The sequence below is a fragment of the Protopterus annectens genome, chromosome 4.part0, assembly GCF_019279795.1.
Source record: "Protopterus annectens isolate FY-2018-M chromosome 4.part0, PAN1.0, whole genome shotgun sequence".
In the NCBI taxonomy this organism is placed as follows: domain Eukaryota; kingdom Metazoa; phylum Chordata; order Ceratodontiformes; family Protopteridae; genus Protopterus; species Protopterus annectens.
In genome coordinates this window covers 1,546,504,935-1,546,525,848 of record NC_056733.1, presented here as the reverse complement: position 1 = coordinate 1,546,525,848, position 20,914 = coordinate 1,546,504,935, and positions in this window count along the sequence as shown.

Genomic DNA, 20,914 nt, shown 5'->3' with positions numbered 1-20,914 from the left:
CTAGTCAGGCTTATGGGGTGATACTTTCCAGTATCCGTTGAGGCACCACCTTTGTGGAGAGGGACCACTGTCGCTGTACGCCACTCTTTGGGTACATATCTTGTAGTAAGGCTGAGATTGAACAGTAGTTTTTTGTTTGGGTTTAGTTCTTCTTGGAGTTCATGTAGGATACAGCCCGGGACACTGTCTGGTCCCATTGATGCTGTGTTTTTTGCTTTGGAGAAGGTGGCTCTTACCTGATCATCTGAGATGTCAGGGGGGCAGCACTCTGCTGGGATAGATATTTGCCCTTTTGGTGGGGGGGGGGAGAAGTTTGCACTGAACCTGTCAGCTAGGATGTTGGCAATGTCTGTGGGTTTGGTGTATTTTTTATCATTTTGGACTAATTCTGAGCATACCTGGGAATTCCCACCCAGGTTCCTAACATAACTAAAGAAATCCTTGTGATTATCCTTAGTGTCCTGTGCAATTTTTCTATTGAAGCTGGCCTTAGACGATTTTATGAGTGCCCATAGTTTTTTGCTAATACTGATCAGAGATGCCTTCCCTTTTTGGGATTTTGCTCTATCATGTAGTAGCTTCCTCCTTCTTTTGTCTAGTTTGTTTATGGCTGGGGTCCACCAGACAGGACACCTGCCTTTGTAGGATTGGGTCTTGGTTTTATTTGGGATTGCACGACCCATGCATTCCTGAAGGTGTTCATAGAATGCATTTTTAAAGGATTCTGCGGTCTGGGCCATATTTTCCACAGGCCAGGGGGCTTTGAAGGATTCCACCTCGGTTTTGAGGAGTGTGAAATTTGCTTTAGAGAAGTTTTTCACTGTGATTTTCTGGGCAGGGGGGGGGGGTCAGGATGTGAATATCCAGTGAGATTAGTTTATAGTCTGATCTTACCAGTGAGGGATACACTTGTGGTCTGGAGCATAGAGCCCCCATGTTGGTGATGATCAGGTCCAGTATGTTTTCCCCTCTTGTGGGAGTGGTAACAAGTTGTTCCATAGAATTTGAGTTTATAAATTCTAGGAACCTTTGGGCTAGGGTGTTGGAGATAGAGTAATGCTCCCAGTCTATGTTTGGGTAGTTGAAGTCGCCCAATATAATGGTGTTTGGAGAGACCTTCATATTTTTCAGTGTTCTCAGGAAGGCTGCATGGGGTTCCTAGGTTTGGGAGGGTGGTCTGTAGCAGGCTATAAACTGGAAGGCAGTTTTACCCACTGTTGGTTGCACATGGATAGTCTCTGATGCTTTGTGCTGTGCCACCAACCTGGAGGTGTGGGTATCTTTGACGAATATTGATACTCCCCCTCCTTTTGTGGTTCGTTCCAAGTTTTGGGACCGAAAAGCATGGTATGAGGTATAACCTGGTAGTGCTAGGATGCTCTCGGGAGCCTTGAACCAGGTTTCTGTTACTGCACAGATATCAATGTTCTCCATGTTAAGGAGAGTTTTGAGTATGTGCATCTTAAGGTTTAGACTTCTGGCAATGAGTAGCATTACTCTTAGTTTCTTATCCCTTGTGATACCTATGGAGGTGAGTTTGTCTTTTGAGCCTTGCCTAAAAAAGGCACTATAGGAGTGGCAAGAGCCTTTGCCAATATCCGAAAGCCCAGGGGTGACAGGTGCATGCCATCCCTAGCGAAGCATCGTGGCTTGTCGAGCATGTCATCCCAGGCTGACAGGCATTGGATCCCCTTTGAATGACACCAATACTTAAGCCAATTGTTGAAATTGATCATCTTGTCTTCATATTGTGGCATCATTCTTGGTGAAGGTAGGATGCTACTCAAGGTCAGGGTCATACCGGCCTGGGCCACATGCTCAGAGAGCTCCTCTATGTCTCTTTTCATGTAGTCCAGGGAATTACGTCTCAGGTAATTCACACTAGCATGGATAATGACTGAGTCATATCTGTACTTGCCTTGGAGTGACCTGAGTGCTTGTGTTATCTGGCGGATCCTAACGCCCGACAGGCAGCTCACCATGACCTTCTCCTTGTTCAGCCTGGTGAGCGGGACGTCAGTGTGCCTGATGATAGAGTCACCTATTACAAGTGTATCAGGTGTGTTGTTTAGCCTTAAGGGCTGTGACTGTTCAGCACACTGGCTTTGTGAGCTATGTGTTGCACGTATTTTGTTTTGGGGTAGCAGTTGCTTGGGTGTCTGCTTTGGTGGTCACTGCTGCTTAGGCAGATTTTTATTTAGAGCCTCAGAGTATGTTTTTGTGTGTTTATGTGTTTGGTTTGCTGTCGTGGTAGGTCTATGTGAGACTGGAATTGTAGTGAGTGTGGTTTCCTTCTCCTCCTGACTGGTTACGCCAGTACTGAGTTGTGAGAGCTTAGCCTCCAGTTTGGCTATATGGTTGCATCTCTCACATGTGTTGGAATTTGTTGGGAGGAGGAAAGGGTTGTCTGTGTACATGGGGCAGTTGTAACATTGACTCAAGATTCCCAGATTCACCAGCTGGACTGGAGAGGAGATTGACAACTGACCTTTGGACATGCTAGAATAGTATTGGGAATTCATTTATAATTGAAAAAAAGGGCCAATGAGGAACAAGGTACTCAAGGGGAGTTTGTGAGGGTGTACTGCTTTTAATTTTTTAGTGCTTATTATGAGAACTAGATCAGTTCTAAGGGAAAAAGGGAAGAGCAGACTTTGTGGTGCCGAGAATGGTTTAAACCCAATTAAGCAGAGTTGCCCGATGCTGTGCTATGTGCAAAATTTCGGAAAACCGCGCCAAAGCGGGTTTTATACAGGGGGACTTTAAAGAGCTAGAAATTGGCCCAAAATGGCCAATAGACTACCAGATTCTTGTGCTGGGAACACTCCTCCAGGGATAGATAGGCTGCTCTAAGCTCCCCACTGCCACTGGTGAACAAAGAAGCCTCCCTTTAATCAAAAAAGGAAATGGGCAACACAGGAACTTTCCAAAAGTCCAGAATACAGCAAAGCCTGTATTTGGACTACTCTAGGTCAGGAAAGACAGGAAACAAGGATAACTATTTTGTTTTTTTTTTCTTTTTTGCAGCAAACAGCAGGAAAATGCAATAAATATGTAACACAGGCTAGCACACTTGAGTGTGTAGCCTCAACAGTTAAATGCAACAAACAGGACAAACTTTAAAAGTGCAGGTGCAAAAACAACTTTAAACAGTTTAAAACAGTTCAAGAAGCAGAAATATTTGTAGTTTAGCTAGATCGGACAGTCGCCCAGGTAGTAGCAGGAAAAAAAAACACTTTTATCAGGTTACCAGTCGCTCTTTTAGCCTCTCTGCTGCTAGCACCACTCTGTATGACCAGGAGGAGCTTGGCTGAGTAGTAACAAGCACAAAAACCGTGCTAAAGCGGGTTTTATACAGGGGGACTTGAAAGAGCTAGAAATTGGCCCAAAACGGCCAAAAGACTACCAGATTCTTGTGCTGGGAACACTCCTCCAGGGATAGATAGGCTGCTCTAAGCTCCCCACTGGCACTGGTGAACAAAGAAGCCTACCTTTATCGAAGAAAGGAAATGGGCAACACAGGAACTTTCCAAAAGTCCAGAATAGAGCAAAGCCTGTATTTGGACTACTCTAGGTCAGGAAAGACGGGAAACAAGGATAATTTTTTTGTTTTTTTCTTTTTTGTAACAAACAGCAGGAAAATGCAATAAATATGTAACACAGACTAGCGCACTTGAGTGTGTAGCCTCAACAGGTATATGCAACAAACAGGACAAACTTTAAAAGTGCAGGTGCAAAAACAACTTTAAACAGTTTAAAACAGTTCAAGAAGCAGAAATACTTGCAGTTTAGCTAGATCGGACAGTCACCCAGGTAGTAGCAGGAAAAAAAAAACACTTTTATCAGGTTAGCAGTCGTTCTTTTAGCCTCTCTGCTGCTAGCACCACCCTGCAGGACCACAAGGAGCTTGGATGAGTAGTAACAAGCACAAAAAATGTGCCAAAGTGGGTTTTATACAGAGGGACTTGAAAGAGCTAGAAATTGGCCCAAAATGGCCAGCAGACTACCAGATTCTTGTGCTGGGAACACTCCTCCAAGGATAGATAGGCTGCTCTAAGCTCCCCACTGCCACTGGTGAACAAAGAAGCCTCCCTTTATCCAAGAAAGGAAATGGGCAACACAGGAACTTTCCAAAAGTCCAGAATACAGCAAAGCCTGTAGTTGGACTACTCTAGGTCAGGAAAGACAGGAAACAAGGATAATTATTTTATTTTTTTTCTTTTTTGCAACAAACAGCAGGAAAATGCAATAAATATGTAACACAGGCTAGCACACTTGAGTGTGTAGCCTCAACAGTTAAATGCAACAAACAGGACAAACTTTAAAAGTGCAGGTGCAAAAACAACTTTAAACAGTTTAAAACAGTTCAAGAAGCAGAAATACTTGTAGTTTAGCTAGATCGGACAGTCGCCCAGGTAGTAGCAGGAAAAAAAACACTTTTATCAGGTTACCAGTCGCTCTTTTAGCCTCTCTGCTGCTAGCACCACTCTGTATGACCAGGAGGAGCTTGGCTGAGTAGTAACAAGCACAAAAACCGTGCCAAAGCGGGTTTTATACAGGGGGACTTGAAAGAGCTAGAAATTGGCCCAAAACAGCCAAAAGACTACCAGATTCTTGTGCTGGGAACACTCCTCCATGGATAGATAGGCTGCTCTAAGCTCCCCACTGGCACTGGTGAACAAAGAAGCCTACCTTTATCCAAGAAAGGAAATGGGCAACACAGGAACTTTCCAAAAGTCCAGAATACAGCAAAGCCTGTATTTGGACTACTCTAGGTCAGGAAAGATGGGAAACAAGGATAATTTTTTTGTTTTTTTCTTTTTTGCAAAAAACAGCAGGAAAAGTGTGCCAGGTTTGTTGTAATAGATGTGTGTCATTCAGTTGTATTTCCTGTTTGCTGCTTATACGTCTGGGATCATCCCACTAATTTCCCAGGGGCACAGGTTGATAGGCAATTGATATGGGCCACTTTAATAGACATTCTGGACATATCTGTACAGTTGTGGGGAATGAATCTGTATGCAGACTACTACCACTGGCAGGATTCGAACCGTGGCTGTGTGTGCTAAAAAAACAACAGTTGACATCTTAGTTGCATGTGCTATTCAGTTTTTGTTTGCATTTTACCTGTTTACTGTCTATGAGTCTCTCAGTTGTACTAAATGGCCACTGGGAATTACACCTGTCATATACAGGCATTCCTACACATTCAATTTATGGTGCATGGTGTGGATAACAGTGCTTAACACAACAGTAATATTACATAATTGCAAATCTACATTACCATATGATACCAGAATCAAACCTCTCAACCTGGAAACATCAAAAATCTGGACAAGGGCCATGAAAAATAGGTACACATCTAAACGCTGATTGACATCTAATTTGCATACACAATTATGTAACCCCACCCACTCCAATGAAATTGTGGGATACCAACGTTCGAACACAAACTGAAGAACAGACAACCAAAATATGGCACCAGAGTCCCCCTGCAGCCATTCCAGTGTCCCATTACCTGGCTATTTCACCCCATTTACTATAAATACTAATGTGTGCATACTGCTTTACTTCTACAATGATTATTTGGATTTTATTTTTACATTTTGAGGCACATCAATGCACAAACACTAACAGGCATCTGATAAACAAAGAAATACTGTCACACAATGAAAATAAACTTGGCATTAAAACTTCTCTGCCCTTGAAACTCACATTCATTAAGACAGCATTGACACCTGCACCACATCCAAAGAAAAAACATCTGGCCAGTGGTGGATAAAGATTACCTTTGGGCTGATTTCAAATCATTGGCCCCTTGCACGCAAAGCATACATGTGTTCTTTTCTTTGATACACCTTCATGACTTTAAGTTATATTTGACCTTGTATAATAAAGCACACTTGTTAGAGCACATTTTAAATGTATTGTTTGAATGAACATTTTTCCAGTAGGCTGTACAGTAGGCAATGAAAGAAAATGCATGAACCAATAATTGCAAAACTGCCCAATTCAGAACATTTCCATCATAAAAGTCTACTTCCACACCCAAACTATAAATAAAATGACAGTAGTGTAAGCCATAGGCATCTTGCACAGCTTCTCACACTTATTTTCAATTTCAGTTTTTTTTTTTTGAGGGGTGCAAAAGGTCAAAAAACAGGGACACATTTTAAACATTGCTTGTATAATTCTGGAAAGTAGCTAGAATAAAATGTTGTGTTACCACCATGCATTTTATTGGCAAGTCTTGAACCCAGAACACTACAGTCAGTGCAACATACCACTGTGCTAAATCAGCACTATAAACAATAGGAAGACTGAGACAATAATGGGGGAATAGTAAATGCAGCTGTGAAAGTTCTCACTCTCCATAAAACCTGGACAAATAACAAAGCCAATAATGGGGGAATACAAACTCTGTTGTCACCATAGCTCTCAACTCTTAGCACAAAAAAAATCTGTCAAAGCTGAGAAATGGTGGTGGTTATGGACTTTAGGCTCTTTTTACCCTGTACCAATTGTACAGGATTTGAGCCTAAATACCTCTAGCCACCAGGTGTATTATATTGGGGGCATTTTCACACACACACACACACACACACACACACACACACACACACACACACCCTGCCATGCCATTGAGAAAAGGGAATATTCTAAGAAATGGTAATCTTGGACTTGCTGTATATAAATCTGCATTTTCGTTCATAAAGCCTTCGCATTCCATGTCTGAGCATTTCAAATATTTATCACATTTTACTAGGTTGGTTGCAACACAGTGGCACAGAGCTAACTCAGGCCCAAGTATCCTAGGTGTAGTTTTTATCACACTTGACAGGAACTACATTATCTAAAGCATACCTTTCAGCTTTCACATTGCTAACAGTAGCACTTTCAGTGTTTGTGGCATAGAACATAGCAGGTTACCCATTACCACTACCTATAACACATTAAAACATTACTTCCTGCTTTTTTGTATCATAAATGATATATTTCTTACTACATTATTAGCCTTAGAAGCAGACAAATCAGTTTTAAATATTGTAACATGAACTAATGAGAGTTCTACTAAAGATACTGACTTATTAGACTTCTTGTGATCAATGTGCATTTTCCATTTTCTTATTACTAGGTAAAGCTCTTTTATACCTCTGTACTTCAAAACATTCCAACATTTTTTGCTTTACTGTTGATATCTAATACAGACAGAGTTTAAAAGTATATTTTAAATCATGCACCTAAAATGCATCTCAGGGTTTACTAGGCTCTCCACATTAAAACTCCAGTTATAAAATATTGGTTGCACTTTGGGAGTTATATCAGCACTAACCACACCCTTTTGTATTTATCATAGCCCATCCAATTAGTTCTTAAAAGTCCATGGGCAGGATTCACGATGGCTTGCATGGAGTCTAAGAGTCGTGTAAGACTCCATGCAGCCATCGCGATCCAGGAACAGCCCGGAATCCCGTGTAAGAGACAGCTAAAACGACTCTTACACGGGCAGGGCGTGGATATGCTAATCACCCCACTTGCAGCCGAAAGGCATGCAAATGAGGTAGATTAGCGATCCACGAAGCTGAAACCAGCCCATGTAAGAGTCATGTTAGTTGCAGAAATGTACTCAGTTGACAACTGAGTATGTTACTGCAAATAACACAACGGAGCCATGACAGCTCCAAATAAAGTGTGCAAATGTTGCAGTCAGCATGCCAATGGCCAAATATGTGGCCATTGGCATGGTAACCCGATGCAAACATGAAATAAATTTTTTTTTTTCCCGGCGATCGGCGATGTTTAAACGTAGCGCAGCCCTGCGCAAATGGGTTGCACTACATAAAACAGAAAAATAAAGGTTTGAAACCCACAAATGTGGGTTTTATGTAATGCATGGATTTGCAATGCAGGGACTAGCAGACCAAAACAACATGGCCACCGTCTAGTGGTTGCTAAGGGGGGAAGCTGAGTGTAAGACATGTAACTAAGCATTAGTAGGCAATCCTATGTAAATGAGTGGTAGGATAGTGAATCACACTGTCACAAAGCAAATGAGCACATTCCGTGTAGTGTAAGAGTTAGATAAGGGGGAGTAACAGAGTAAGAGATAGGTGACATCACAGGGGGGAATGTCCGGAAGAAATCAAGCTCATTGGAGCAAAGTGGTATGTGAAAGATGTCAATCACACAGCATAAAAAGAGGAGTGTCAACAGATAAGCATGGGAAAGTCAAGAAATAGAAGGTGTACACTGTGGCCAACACCAAAGTTTCTTGCTGTACGTGCATGTGCGCGTGTGCGCGCTGGGAGCCGCGAGTAAGACAGAGTGCGTGCGTGTAAGGCAAAGTAAGCATGTAGCAGCCTGTTTAAAGATCTGTAGACCTGTTTGCGCTGGTGTGCGCACATTTTAATCTGAATAAGCAGATTCTGGTCCGTGTAAGCATGTGTGCGCGCATGGTAGCCACTGTGAGCGTGTTTTTGCTGGTATGCGTGCTGCTCCCCCCTGAGGAAACAGAGAGGAAAAGGAAGAAGAAGAAATAGTAGGAAACTAGCAGGGAATACTTGTAGAGGTAGCAGGTGAAAACAATTAGAAGCAGGCAATTACACAGGCAGAATACAAGCCCAGCCCAGCACTTAAAACACTGCAAACAGCATTGCAGTATATTTCTCTCAAGAGACACTGCAAGATAGGACTAAGCTAGTAGAAGTGAAAACTGAAAAAGCTGCACTCAGACCAAACATGCTAGGAGCTGCCATAGCTGTCATAAGGAGACATAGGAGACTTGCTGAGGGTGGTGACAATGGAAATGCTGCCAGACAACCCACAGTGAGGAGACGAAGAAGAGTGTACAGGTCCAGGGTCACCTACCAGGGGTTACATGAGCTGGAGATAGTGGAGCGCTATAGAGTGGACAGAGACTTCCTGCAGCAAATTGTTGAGCTTTGCAGGCCACACCTCACACACAGAACCAACAGAGGGGAGCCTATCCCAGTGGAAACCAAGGTATGTGTTGGCCTAAGAATACTAGCAACAGGTACCTTCCAGAGACCAACTGGTGATATGATGGGGATATCACAGGCATCAGCCTCCAGGGTACTTCACCAGTTCCTGGATGCCATGTCAGCACATGTCGGTGATCATGTATATTTCCCCAATGCCCGTGAGGTATTGGCCAGCAATTGCGTCTCTTCCAGCAGATAGCGGAATACCCTGAGATAGTGGGTACAATAGACTGCACGCACATACGCATCAAAGCACCAGCCGTTGAGCGGGGTAGGGCCTATATTAACCGCAAGGGCTTCCCCTCCATCAACTGCCAGGTCGTGTGTGATGCCCAGGGCATAATAATGAATGTGTGTGCTGGCTGCCCTGGGAGCTACCATGATTCCCATATCTGGCATTTGACGCAGCTGTACCAGACATTTGCCATTGGGGACATCCCACATGGTCACCTAGGGGGGGATGCAGGTTATGCACTGGAGCCGTGGCTGATGACACCCATCAGAATTGCACACACACCTGAACAGGAATGCCATAATGAGACACACGCACAAACACATAATGTAATAGAGCATGTGTTTGGGCTGCTCAAGTCATGGTTCCGGTGCCTGGACACATCTGGTGGAGCCTTGCAGTACTCACCAACTACATGTACCCAAATTGACATGGTATGTGCTATGCTACATAATATGATCCTGCGAAAACAGCTGCAGCAGGACCAGCATAGGGCCGGGACAAACAGCCCCCCACCATTGCCAAGGCCATCACAGGCAGAGCATGACTCGGAGGAAGAACAACCTGAGCCTGCCCCAGTAGGCAGAAGGAGGCATGCCCAGTATGCCCTGGCCTTGGCAAAGAGGCAACGCATAGCACATACACTGGCTCAGTAGGAACCCTGGGAATGATACCCCTCTCTGACTCACTCATATAGTAACAGGGATGCCTAACATGACACAACCTGCTCTCAAACATGTACAGGGAGTGTAGTATGTGCATCTGACAGAGGCAGCCCTGCAGCACCACCTGAGGCATGATTGCCATGTGTTAAGCAATGTAACACCATCTAGTATAGGCAAACATGAAGACCCAACCTAACATCTCACCCTCACCAAGCATGATGCCACACTATGAAGACAACAAGATCAAGTACAATAATTGGCTGAGGTATTGCTGTTAGCAAGGGGGAACACATGGCTGACAGCCTGGACTGACATGCCACGCAAGACATGATGCCCCACCTGCTAGGGATGGCACGCACCCAGCACACCTGGCTGTGTAGATACTGGCAAAGGCTGTTGTCACCCCCACTGTGCCTGGAATAGGTATGTCTGGAAACACAAACCCACCACCATAGGTAGCACAAGGAATAATAACCTGGACGTAATGCTACCCAATGCCAGAAGTCTAACCTGCAAGGTGCATGCAGACCAAACCCACCACAGCATGGAGAATGGTAATATGTGTTCTGCAACAGAAAGCTGGGCAAGGCCCAGAAGAGCAGCCTAATACTACCAGGTTATGCCTCATACCATGCTCTAAAGCTCCAAAACATGGAACAGATGACAATAGGAGTGTGGCTACCAGTAATTATCAAGAATAACCACACCCCCAGGTTGGTACCACAGCAAGAAGCAGCATGGACTATCCATGGGCAAGTAACACTGTCTCAAACTGTGTACCTGTTTGAAGCCTGCTACAGACCACACACACAAACCCAGGTACCCCAGCCAGCCTTCCTGAAGACACTTCAGAGTATGAATGTCTCAACAAATACCAAACAAGGCACACACAAAATATGACATAGGTGGCAATCCATTATGTATGGAAGAAGTAATCATGGACCTAGGGACACAAGTGGATGGTAACCCGTCATGTGACACTCACATTGCCAAGGTGGCCAGGAAGACCTGCTATATTGCCCACCTTAATATGAAAGAATGCACATGTAGTGCTACAGAGGTCACTGTGCCCCCTTATCAGGCCCATACGTGACAACTATGCCCCAGTTCGGATGTACCTTACCTTACACATGCAGCAGTCAGAAAGACCCCAAATGTACCCCACCAACAGGATAAAGGGTCCAAACATTGGACATCTGCAGCCTGGCTGAAGAAACCACAGCCTAATTTAGAAGCATACTGCACAGTCAGAGGTGATGTATGCCTGATGTACAAGGCCATGTCCAATCCAGAATGAATGGACATGCTCCACTGCAGAAACCCCAAATCCAGCAGACATACCACAGTGAGATATCTGAACCTCTACACATAGATTAATAGGATGTGCTGGAGGGACAGATCCATAACCCAGAGGCTCAGGACACTCTGGAACAGAATCCCAGTCCATGATAGGCTGAGCTCCACACACAAACTCAACAAGAGAAATCCGGTGAAGTGCATGGGAGATAGTAGGTGTACACTGGGGGCCATCCCTGTGTCACATCTAGGAAAGTAAACCCTACGTGGGCATAATATGCACATTGCAAGGGGTGTTGAGACCCACACACAGTCTGTCCGTGCTCAAACAAGGCCAGGACAGATAGCCTAGTATGGACCTATGAACCTATGATGATACAAATTGTGCAGGACACAAAGGATTATCACACAGCTGTCCTACCTGATGGTAGGAACCATGGTGATAATCCACAGATATGCTCTGCAGCACTCTAATATCACAAACAATACACCAAACCCACACACATTGCCAACAGCCTACCAAACAGATTCCTTCCAACCTCCACACCAGCACCTAACTGCCAAATATCTATCCCAGGAGAGTGCTGGCCCCCCGACACTGCAGATGCTGAGGTAACAGCCAGCATCCACAAAGCACAGCACACAGCATCAATAGTACCAGATGGTGTCCTGGGTTGTGTCCAACAAGTACTGTAAGAAGAATGGAACAGCAAATATCATTACTGTGCACTATCAGTCCTACCACAGGATATGTACCCAAAGAGCAGTGTACAGCAACAGTGGTCCCACACCACAAAGTGGGTGCCTGAATGGATACTGCAAACTATCACCCCTCAACGCCGACTATCTAGGTTGGCAAAGTAATGGAGAGGATGATCATGGATCCCATGAATAACGTGATTGGGTACCTACAAACATTGGACCCTACCTAATGTGGCTGTCATAGGGCTGATCCTGCCCCTTACACATGTCTGACTCATGTGAAACATGCACCAAGCCCATTGATGTGGGGAATGTTGATCACACAGCCTATCTGGACCTTGCTAAACCCTTCCATACAATACCCTAGTTGGCAGTACAGATAAGCTCACCAGCCTAACTATAAACCCCTATGCAAGTAGATGGGTTGCAAACCAGCTCAAGGACAGGACTGACCTGGCAGACATGCTGTAGACATGGCAGACTGCAAACTAGGTACAACTGCATCCCAAAAGGCAAGGTCCTGGGACCTCTCTTGTATGCTATATATGTCACATAGTTACAGGCCAACATGGACGGACTCTGTCTGAACTGGTTTGTAGAGGACTGCAAACTGGCCACCATATGGGACACTCCAGCTGACACAAGCAACCTACAAAAGGCACACATAGAAACACACAAGTTGTGCCACAGCCATGTCAACAAGCTAAATGCAGAATAGTGTATAGTCAACCCCCGTGGAAACACAGTACATGGCAAGAAATTACCACATAGGTGTTAACCCAGTAAGTACATCAGGAGAAATAAGAGACCTGTGGACACAATGTGATTGATATCCTGCATGTGACAACCATGTGTCTGTAGTGATTACAGAAACATACCATATACCCGCCTAATCATGAAGGTAAGCACAGCTTGGTTAGGGTAGGTCAATGTGCCTCCCCAGTCATCCATCAGCAGCCTCACAATTGTGTCCAATGGCCCTTCAGGGATGTACTGTAGCAGACACCTGCAGCAACTGGAAAGACCACACAAATACCCCACAAGGAGGATCGCAGAGCTGTAACAGATGCCATGTGTCGCCTGAGTAAAGAAACTGCAGCTCCAGACAGTGCCATACTGCCTGGCTGGAGGTGAACTGTGCCTGATGTATAGAGCCATGACCAACCTGGTATCAATGGACATTTGGCACCATGTAAACACTGAATGCTGGTGACCTATGCAGCTGACAGGCCTGAACCCCAGCACAGACATAAACAGGACATGCTGTACCGATTGGTCTATAACCCAGAAGCTCACTCCACTCATGACTAAACTCCCACTACAGGATATCCAGGGAGTCCCTCAGTGATTGTCATCCAGAGGAATCATGATGACTGGATTGGAGATGGTAGGTGTACCCTGGATATCACCTGTATGTCACGGGTAGACAGAGGCACACCACACTAACCGTGACATATGTCATGGCAAACACCAGTAAATGTTTGTTGAAGGACAAACACTCTCTGACTACCATTACAAATGGACTAGGGCACATGGACATTGTTTGTCACTGTCCACACAAGTTGTGGAATACATTAACAATGTCGAACAATCATGTACTATGCTGTCCATATCTGAACAAAATGCAACATGGTCTCATCTGCACAACTGGCCCTCAACCAATCCAGTGTGCTCACTATAAATATTACAAGCAGTGATAGGACTGAAACTGACTATACTGTCCACCACAGTGAAAGTACTGCACCAGTACACTATACGACAATACAACTGTTTGGTCAGCAGGAAAGGATGATGACAACTGTATGCAAACTATCCCATGGCGACCCGGCAGGCACAGCATAATGCCTGTTAGGTTCAGACACAAAGCAGTTGGGCAGTAAGAACATAACCTGATGTCCAACACTCAACTGTACATGTGATATATAGATGGCGTCCACACACAAACACAAATGTGGTGGTCCACAAATCCCAACATAAGGAAAGGTCACACTGGGCATGCTCGCACACTTAGATAAATGAGATGTGGCAGTCAAGAAGCCATACAAACTGCGAACTGGGCATGCTCACACACTTAGGCCATGTCACAGTTCAGCAGTTACACACACATATCTGCATTTCTATGTGTTAACACAGAAACCTCCCACAATACAGACATCTGCCCAGTGCACACAGTGAAGTTACAACAGAGACATAAGTAAAGTACTGGATCCCACTCATATGCAAACATCTCCCACAGTACACACGTTGTTTATAGAGATAGGGAAGGCTATGGCAATAAAGACCCACAAACAGTATATGAGCAACAGATACTTGCATCTGACAGGTAAACAGATGGCCGTAGAGTGCAATACCTGACTGTTGTCCCTAGGGAATACAGAAGGCCATCCACAGTGTATTTGGCATTTGCCTCCACAGTACAGTAGGCCACTGTGCCTGTGCAAAGTTAATGCATAGATATGCTCTCCCCTGTACTGATGGATAGTCACAGATGTACATACCTCTTCATCCATAATGATGTCAGCACACTTTACATATATCAGGAGCAGACATTATACCCAGTAATGTGAATAGTGCACTCCGCTACTGCGTCTCTAACAAGTGTCATAACACAGTTAGGCAGTGGTTTGAATCCTGCAAGTGCTCAGTATGTGTGTGGGGGAGTAGTATGTGCAATTCCATGTGTATGAGAAATGTCCCTTTTGGCAACTAGTACTACACAACACATGCTGCATATTCCACTGTCTAAACACTGATGATGTCAGCAGCCTATAAGTACAGCAGGAGAAAGCAATCCACCCAGTAATGCAAGTAGCGCGCTCTGCTAATGCGTCTTTCACAAGTGTCGTAACATAGATAGGTAGGATTTTGAATCCTGCAAGTGCCCAGTATGTGTGTGGGGGAGTAGTGCGTTCAATTCCATGTGTATGAGAGATGTCCCTTTTGGCAACTAGTACTACACAACACATGCTGCATATTCCACTGTCTAAACACTGATGATGTCAGCACCCTATAAGTACAGCAGGACAAAGCAATCCCCCAGTAATGCAAGTAGCGTGCTCTGCTAATGCGTCTCTCACAAGTGTCATAACATAGTTAGGTAGGGGTTTCAATCCTGCAAGTGCCCAGTGTGTGTGTAAATGTGTGTGTGGGGGAGTATTGTGTGCAATTCCATGTGTATGAGAGATGCCCCTTTTGGCAACTAGTACTACACAACACATGCTGCATATTCCACTGTCTAAACACTGATGATGTCAGCACCCTATAAGTACAGCAGGAGAAAGCAATCCCTCCAATAATGCAAGTAGTGCGCTCTGCTAATGTATCTCTTACAAGTATCATAACATAGTTAGGAAGGGGTTTGAATCAGGCAAGTGTCCAGTGTGTGCGTGAATGTGTGTGGGGGAGCAGTGTGTGCAATTCCATCTGTATGAGAAATGTCCCTTTTGGCAACTAGTACTACACAACACATGCTGCATATTCCACTGTCTAAACACTGATGATGTCAGCACCCTATAAGTACAGCAGGAGAAAGCAATCCCCCCAGAAATGCAAATAGCACGCTCTGCTAATGTGTTTCTCAAAAGTGTCATAACATAGTTAGGTAGGGGTTTGAATCCTACAAATGCCATGTGTATTTTTGTCACACAGTTTGTCCATGTGTGTGGGGTGTTGTTCCCAATATTGCACGGCATACATTATATTAGTAATGTCAATGCACACATGATGTACGTGTGTGCCACCTACACATATGTACCTGTGAACTGCAAGAGTTCCCATGTCCGAAGCCTGCCTCATGTGAATACATGGAATATGCATCAGACAACTGTATGACTGTGGTGTTCTGTGCAGGGGCTGCATGTGGTATGTGACTATACAGTGTGGGTTGTAGATGGTGTCATCCCACCAGCGAGGGATACATGATTGGTCTGGAGCATATAGTCCACATGTTGGTGATGAACAAGTGCAGCATGTTGTCACCACTTGTGGGAGTGGTAACAGGTTGTTCCATAGCAATGCAGGGAATGAATGATAGGAGCCCTTCAGATCGGGTCTTGCAGTTAGAATAATGCTCACACTGTATGTTAGGGTAGTCGCAGTACAACCATATAATGGTGTGTGTAGAGACCGTCATATTCCTAGTGTTGTCAGGAAGGCCATGTGGGTTTCCTGGGTATGGGAGTGTGGTGTGTGCCAGGCTATGAACCTGAAGGCGGTCTAACCCACTGTGTGTTGCACATGGAGAGGCTCTGATGCTTTGTGCAGTGCCACCAACCTGGGGGTGTGTGTATCTGAGGTGCCTTTGGATACATCCCCCCTATTCTGGTTTGGTGCATGTGTAGGGGATGACAAGCATGGTATCAGGAATGACCTGGCACTGATGGTATGCACCTGGGAGCCTTGTACCAGGAGTCTGTTACTGCATGGATATTGCTGTACCCCATGCAAAGGACAGTTTCCACTGCATGCATCTTGAGGTTTACACTGCTGCTGTTGAGTAGCATTGCTATTAGTGTCCCATCCCGTGTGATACCTGTGTAGGTGGCTATGTAATGTCAGCCTTGCATACAAAGGCACTATGTGAGTAGCAACAGCCTCTGCCAATATACAATGGCCCATGGGTGACTGGTGCAAGCTGTCCCAAGCAAAGCAATGTGGCATGTCCAGCATGTAATCCCACACTGACAGGCATTGAATCCCCTTTGAATGTCACTGAAAGATACATTAATTGCAGAAACTGATGATCCTGTCTACATATTGTGGCAGCATTCATGGTGAGGGTGAGATGCTACTCAAGGCCAGGGTCTTACCAGCCTGTGCCACAAGCGCAGAGAGCCCCTTTATGTCCCCTAACATGTAGTCCAGGGAGGTGCATCAGAGGTCATACACACTGGCACAGACAATGACTGAGTCATACTTCTACATGCCTTGGAGTGACCGGTATGCTTGTGTTATGTGATGGATCACAGTGCCCGACGGGCATCTCAGCATGACCGTCACCTTGTTCAGCCTGGGAGCAGGACCTCAGTGTACGTGATGATAGAGGTACCTCATACAACTGTAGCAGGTGTGTTGTCTAGCCGTATGGCCTGTGACTGTTTGGCACACAGGCTTTGTGAGCTATGTGTTGCATGTGCTCTGCTCTGGCTTAACGTTTGCTTGTGTGTCTGCTTTGCAGGTGTCAGCTGCTCAGGCAGGATGCTATTCTGAGAGCCCAATAATGTACCTGTGTGTTTCTGTGTTTGGATTGTGGTCGTGGCAGGTCTATGGGAGACTGGTACTGTATTCACTGTAGTATTCCACTCCACCTGACAGGGAATGCCAGTGCTGTGTAAACAGAGCTTAGCCCCCAGTTTGGCTATGTGGTTGCATCTCTCACATGTGTTGCATGTGTATGGGAAGGGGAGAGGGTTGTCTGTGTACAGGAGGCAGATGTAACATTGCCACATGACTCAGAGATTCACCAACTGTACCTGAAAGTAGATCGACAGGTGACCTTTGCACATGCTACCATAGCATTGTGACTCCCATACTAAGTAACGACACATAGGGCCAATGGGGAACAAGGTACTCAAGGTGACTATGTGAGGGTGTAGTGCTCCTGATTTGTTAGTGCTGGCATATATGAATGCTGTCTTGAACAAATGTGAGGTAAGTCATATGCAATGTGTTACAGGCAAGCTACATGCAAACAGGACAAACAGTGATGTTCTGTCAAGTGACACATGGACATCAGTACAGTAAGCAACACAGATGTCACTAGGGATCCACAGATGCACTGTATATCTGCACTGCAGGTGGAATCAGTGTTTCAGGAACATAACAGGCAAACATGCCTACAAACAAAGCTACAGTCAGCAGGCCTCTATGTAGACTATGCTACAACAAGCAAGGTGTACGACTTCCAGTAGGTAACAGTGCATATATGCAGGCACTATAAGCCAGTACCCAGACATTCACAGGTCAGACAGGCTAGGTCCAGCTGCACCCCATACAAGTGTATAGACCATGTACCTTCGTAATGGTGAATAACTGGCCTGATACCCAAGTGCTCATACCTGTAATAATACACATGTCAAATAACAGACACTGAGCCCTCACTCAGCAGTTTGAGACTTAGTATGATGTATGCTACCTGTTCTGTCACCACAGTATCCTTGACATGTATGGACTCTCTCCCTCCTGTCATAGTTAGTTCTGTGTTTTGGTGCTGTCATGCATGGTATGAGGTGTGACCTTGTAGTGCTAGTGTGCTCTTGTGAGCCTTGAACCTGTTGTGTAGTACTGCACAGATATCAACATCCTGAAACATCTGCATTGCAGAGTCGTGTGTGGACAGCATGCAACTCACAGTTGACATTGCCATCATTGAGTATCAATATGTACATTGTTGTATCCCCTGTGCTACCTATGTAGGTGGCCATCCCTTCACAGCCTCACCACCAGAATGCAAAGATGTGCAGACAGAACACTGTGGTAATTACTATGGGTGTACAAAACAATACAATGACATTCATACTTAACTGCATCAGGCATGCTGGTATATACCCACAATACTATCATTACACTGTACTGTTGTCAACATCATACTATTACAATATGTCTATGTACTCACCCTGTGCATCAGCACCATGCACCGATTTTACAGATTGCAGGAGGTGGCACAGTTTCATCATATGCACAGGATGTGTACCTGGTATGCCTGAGTATGCCACTGATACAACCAATTGACATGTCTGTTTGTGTGTGTGTGTTTGTGTGTGTGTGTGTGTGTGTGTGTGTGTGTGTGTGTGTGTGTGTGTGTGTGTGTGTGTGTGTGTCTGTGTGTGTTGGTGAGGGACAGCAGTACAAGATGGGGCAATGTTGATGCAGTGTGTGCGTGTATGCGGTAGCCCTAAGTGATATCACTTTGCATATGTGTATGAATGCACACAGTCCCACTTCATGGCTGCCATATACAGGTGTTTGTGGACAGCCACAGACTGTACCTGCCAGGTCATACAGATCACTGTCTGTGGCCACGGACACGGTACCTGTGCCTGGCAGGGGTGCTATGGACCGTATCAGGTACTAAGCCAGACTGGGTACTGTCATCAGAAGCAGGTGTTTGTTGACTGGAGACAGGTCCCTGTTGGGACTGTCCAGCACCACGTGCACGTGGTCTCCTGGGGCTGTCCGATGACAGCACAGACCCAGCATTGCTGGGGCTGCTGCTGGCACTATGTGAGCGGCCATGGCCCTGCTGTCGTCCGCGACGGCTGCCAGCTGCTGCTGTTGCTGGCATACGGCCATGTTGATGCCTTAACTGTCCACCATTGCTCTGGCTCATGGACATGTAGTTGTGGAACAGATCTAATGTGTCCCCCCAACGTCTGTCAATGACCTCGGTGAAGTTGCGGATGGCAGCCGCAACATCACGCATACTGTCACTCATGGCTGTGCGACATGCTCTCAGCTCCCTCAGACCCTGTCTGGTGTACCGTTCCATACGTGACTGTGCCTGCATTACAGCCCAAAACATAGCTGGGGTTGAAAGACCTCTGTGGGCACATCTGACAGGGGCGGTACACCCATGGATGCTCCCACGAGAACCCATGGACGTCTGCCTGTGTGGTACCATGTCAGGACCCTGGCCATGGCTGCAGTGTGGGGATGCATGTGCCACTGGTACCACATTATCCTGGTCAATGCCCACTGTATCCTGTCCATCACCTAGGGACATTGGTGACAAAGGATGTATTGGCAGGATGACTGTGCGCATTGATGGGGTCGACAGCTGTGTAGTGTCAATTGACCGACCAATGATGGACCCTGGCACACCTACCTGTGCCATTACACAGGTATCATCATTATCACTATCCACAGCAGCTGATTCAGGTTCCCTGCTGCACGACACCAGAGCAGCACCAGAACCTGTAGGAGTAAGACAGGAAACACAGTTTACAATGTGTACACAATGCCACCACTGATGCACACATGCACACATGGGCACATGCACACATGTACACATGGGCACATGGGCAGATGGGCAGATGGGCAGATGGGCAGATGGGCAGATGGGCACATGCACACATGCACACATGCACACATGGGCACATGGGCACATGCACACATGCACACTTGGGCACATGGGCACATGCACACATGCACACATGGGCACATGGGCACATGCACACATGCACACATGCACACATGGGCACATGCACACATGCACACATGCACACATGCACACATGGGCACATGGGCACATGCACACATGCACACATGCACACATGCACACACCTCAGTATATGAGATATCAACCCACAGACACAAACACACCTGCAATCAAACACATAGCACTACTGCTTCAGCCTGTTACTACTATTAGTATACAGAGTATTGAAGGTAATGGTATTACACACTCACCAGCATGGATAGGCTGCCTTGCTGTTACACCAGAGGGACCTGCAGAAAGGAGACATTTATCATCAGTGGGCACAACTGTGCCATTGATACTGTGGGCATGATACAGTTCAGCAGTGCAACAGTTAGCTTCCACAGGTGTACTGCAGATATTGAGGATACCACTAATGCACAATAATTACCACGATTACAGCTACAAAATGAGGACACACCTCACACATGCATAACCTAACAGTGTACAGAATGGTCAACTATACACATGGCATGTTACCTGCACGCTCTGTGTCCCACTGCTGTGTGGCTCCAGTCTCCATCATTACACATGTATGCTGTTGTTGTTGCTGCTGTGCTGGAGCCACAACACTCAGGAGTAGTCCCTCCAGTCTGGTAAGGGGGGGATGTCTAGCCACCCCACCACCTGTGGCAAGCTGCTGCCTGTGGATATCTGACGCACGCTGATGGACATTTCTAATTAAATCACTACAGTGATGGCATACCTGCTCATATGTCCGGTTATGTGTGCCTATATCATTTACCTGACGGACCAGGTCTTGCCACAGTGCAGCCCTCTCCTGCTGGTTCTGGCTGGTGCGGGAAAAGAGTACAGTGAAATC